Source organism: Mus caroli, chromosome 4 (assembly GCF_900094665.2).
Source record: "Mus caroli chromosome 4, CAROLI_EIJ_v1.1, whole genome shotgun sequence".
Classification (NCBI taxonomy): domain Eukaryota; kingdom Metazoa; phylum Chordata; class Mammalia; order Rodentia; family Muridae; genus Mus; species Mus caroli.
The window spans coordinates 116,664,422-116,668,808 of record NC_034573.1 but is presented as its reverse complement, the minus strand read 5'-3'; the positions used below and the strand labels follow the sequence as shown (position 1 = coordinate 116,668,808).

At 36.2% G+C, this 4,387-nt stretch overlaps 1 protein-coding gene across 1 annotated transcript in view; it reads left to right on the top strand.

The window, feature by feature from the left end:
* Zmym4 (zinc finger MYM-type containing 4) overlaps positions 1–4,387 on the top strand; it is a 102,556-nt gene that overhangs the window by 75,569 nt on the left and 22,600 nt on the right. The window lies entirely within an intron of this gene.

The following is a 4,387-nucleotide window of genomic DNA, read 5'->3' as shown; positions in this document are numbered from 1 at the left end:
AAAAAAAAAAAAAAAGAAAGAAAGAAAGAAAGAAAATAAAGAAAGAAAGAAAGAAAGAAAACCAACAATACCATTTACTACATATTTATTTCTATCAGGATGTTTTCTTTGGTATTTAAACTTACAGATTTTGACTTATTACTTTAGAAATCTTTTTATAGGGCCCTGAGAGAGAGAGATCAGGGTTAAAGAGCGCTTGTTGCTCTTACAGAAAACCAAGGTTTGATAACCAGCACCTACATGACAGACAGACAGCTCACAACTGCCTGCTGCTCCAGCTCCCAGAGCTTCTGGGTGTCATCTTCCGCTCTCTACAGGCATTGCATAAACATACATGCAGGCAGAATACCCATAAACATTAAAAAAAAATTGCGGGGGCACTTTTTATAATATTTAATGGGCCCATGAGATGGTTTTAGAGGGTAAAGGTGCTTGTTCCCAAGCTTCATAACTGAGTTTGAGCCTTAGGACTCACAGTGAAAGAAGAGCTAGGACTCCTGTAAACACATTAGACCCTAGCATGTCCAGGATGATAGTTGCCCACCTGCATATGTGTGCATGCACACACACACAATAAAAAGTAAATAAATTCAAGGTAGTTAATAATCCAGAGACTACAGAAATGACGCAACAGTTAAGAGCTCCTTTTGTTCTTGCAGAGAACCTACTACCCCAGGAGATTCAACACACTTGTCTGGATTCTAGGAACACCATCACAAACCTGAACTTAGCCACACATACATATTAGTAAAAGTAATCCAAAGTTTTTAGTCTCAACACTTGGGAGGCAGAGGCAAGAGGATCTCTGAGTTTAAGGCTAACCTGGTTTGCAAATCCAGTTTCAAGACACCCAAGGTTACACAGAGAAACCCTGTCTCAAAATAAAATAGACAAAAACTAAAGAAAAATCTAAATTTTCTGTTTAAAGTCTAGATTTGGCTAATTTGGAAGTTCTAATAAAAAGTTAACTTTTATGTGATAAGATTACTAATTATATTCATATACGTAGTTTTTCATGTTAAAAAGGTTTTCCAAAAAATAAAAGAGGAATAGCTAGTGAGATGGCTCAGTGAGTTAAGGCACTTGCTGCCTAACCCCTAACCCAAGGACAGTCCTTCTTCCTCTCCAGTTACCAGTAATCCTGAACACACACAGAGAAAATAGACTAGTTCATCCTTTTTATTGAGCCCCATTTTCACATGGTGTAGTTTCTCCTCCTACTGCTTATGGAATCCTCCCCACCTCCCAAGAATACAGCAGAATGAACATTCACAAACAAGACAACAAAAGGAAAATTAAAACAAACAAGCAAAAGACCAAAAATAAACACAGCAAAAATTTTTAAATGTCTACAAAAATACTATTGAGTTTGTTCTGTGCTGGCCAAATGCCCCTGAGCATACAGCCTGTCCTGAAGTGTGGTTGACACCGAGGGAGACTCCAATGGAGAAAATGGATTTTTTTCTTTGCCAATGGGTTTCAATTGCAGAATACCTTCTTAGTGATGGGACGCTGGGTATACTTGTCCATCTCAGGGCTGGGACCCCCATCTGGCTTGAACCTATACAGGTATTGTGGAGGGCGTTATAGTCTGTGAGCTCATGTTAGTCCTCTTGTGTCTGCAAGACCGTGCTTCCTTATCATCCATCACTTGTGCCTCTTAAGTTTAAAAAGAATAACCTTTTAAAAATAGCCTTACATTTTTAGAATTGAGTTTTAGTTGTATTTGAGCTCATAAGTGCTAAATACAGTTTTGTGGGCTTTGACAAATGATTACTGTGTAACCACTGCTAACCATGAACCATTGAGTTCTATGAACATTTCCTAGTCTTTTGTAATCAGCCTTATCTCCAGATGTTGACAGCAGCCAGTCTGTTATATAAGTTGATGGAAATGGTACTGTTTTTCCTTTACTGAAATTGCAGATTAGTAGTATCATACAGTATTGTCTTCCTAGTTTAGCTTTGCTGACAGCAGAGAGCCTTTGAGGTTCATCCACCCTCTTTGTTTCTGAGCAGCATGCAGTGTAAAAACAGACAAAATTTGTGTTACTGCCTAAGAAGTAATGCAAATTTTGGACTATCTAGACAGTTGTTAGGATTACTCTAGTGTAAATTTTCACATGAACATATGCTTTCATTTTTCTTGAGGAATAATATTTAGAAATAAAATTACTAGGTTTTATGCTAAGTATATTTAACATTATAAAAGCTACCACACTGTTTGCGTGTTCTGTTTTACATTCCCACAAGCAGTGTAATGTAGTCCATAAGTGCCATGATTTTTGCTAACACTAGCCTGTCTAGTAGATTATGAGATTGTTTGTTCTGCTCCTGGTGATAAAAGGTTAGTGAACATGTTTTTATAGGCATCTTTGTGAACCATGTTTGGCAGGATATCTTAGTCTTTGAGCACATCCTTTGTGGAATGCATGGTGACTGGGGGGTGGTTGTTAGTGACTGGTACTCTTTTGTTTTTTTGTATTTGTTGGTTTTGTTTGTGTGTTGTTTAAAAATGGGATATTATTTTATTGTGTCTTTTGTTGGGAGGTTGCCCTGGAAATCAACAGTATTTCTGCTTCTGCTTTCTAAAGTTGAGATTACTTGTGTAATCTCAATGATAAACCAGTATATTTTTTAATATGGGAATAATTTCTTTATTAATCAGGAATTTTCTCATGTGACTCATTCCTTCATTGATTTTATTGCAGAGTTTGAAGTTGAACCCAAGGCACACACATTTAAAAAAAAAAAAAGATTTACTTATTTATATGAGCACACTATCTCTGTCTTCAGACACACCAGAAGAAGGCATCAGCTCTCATTACAGATGGCTGTGAGCCACCATGTGGTTGCTGGGAATTGAACACAGGACCTCTGGAAGAGCAGTCAGTGCTCATAACTGCTAAGCCATCTCTCCAGCCCAAAAATACCTCATTTTAATTTTGAGAAATTCTTCTTTTCTAGTTTTGACTCTTTGATAATTCATGCTTTAAAATATTCTTTCCAAAAGTCATTACCTCACAAGTGGTGTCTAAAATAATCTCTTATGTTTTATTTTACAAATATTATGGCTTTATCTTTGATTTTTCTGGTCTATTTTGACTTAAATTTTCTGCATGAGTTCAAGTGAATGTCAAGGCTGAATTCTTCCCACATGGCCATCCAGTTGCTATCACATCACATATAGATAATATTGGTTTTACCTCATCAAACTCCAGCTTCACTTTTCTTTAAAAGAATGCTAATCATATAAGTCTAGTTTTGAAGTCTCCATTCTGTTATATTGAGTTTTTTTTAAAAAATATTTTATACCATTAACATGTTTCTTTTTTAAAAAAGATTTTTATTTTTTAAAATTATTTTTGTCTATGTCTATGCATTTGTGTGCAATTTTCTGAGGAAGCTAGAAATATTAGATCTCTCTGGAGCTGGAATTACATGTGATTGTGAGCTGGGTGGTATAGGTCTCTGCAGAGCGCTACTTGCTCTTAACCACTGAGCTATCTCTCTAGCCTCTAATACCAGTTTTTAAAATTGTAGCTTTACAGTTGAGTCTCAGAGTTATCCTAGATCCATATAGATCATAGAATTGACATCTTTAGTAATTGTGCTGTTTAGTCTATTAAGGTACTATCTCCCCAGTTTATTTACTTACTTTGTGTGCCAGTGTATAATATATACCTGGGTGGCCTGCAGCGTTATATTTAGTGTTCCTTGTAGGCTTTCTTCTGAGTTTTCTTCAAATTTTGACCCTGGTTAGATAATGGACTTTATTGGGTGAACTTTTGTATCTAGTGATACAGTATCTGGTTTTTGTTGTTGGTTCGTTTTGTAGTCTATATAAACTGGTGAGATACATTGATTTTTCTTTAAATGACTTACTTTTTCCTAATATATATATTTTTCATATAATGCTGGATTAAGTTTGACAAATGGTTTGTTAGGGTTTTAAATTCTTTATTGTCTCTGCCTCCTCAAATGTTGGGACATGTGCCACCACACCTTGCCTTGTGAAAAGGTTTTAAATTATAAACCTGATGGTGTCTTTGGATATAGGTTATCTGATCTTTTTTCTTTTCTTTTCTTTTCTTTTCTTTTCTTTTCTTTTCTTTTCTTTTCTTTTCTTTTCTTTTCTTTTCTTTTCTTTTTGTTTTTTGAGACAGGGTTTCTCTGTGTAGCCCTGGCTGTCCTGGAACTCACTTTGTAGACCAGGCTGGCCTCGAACTCAGAGGCAGACCATGCCTGCCTCTGCCTCCTGAGTGCTGGGATTAAAGGCGTGCACCACCACGCCCGGCTTCTGATCTTTTCTATTATAAGATTTTTTTTTTTTTTTTTTTTTGGTTTTTCGAGACAGGGTTTCTCTGTGTAGCCCTGGCTGTCCTGGC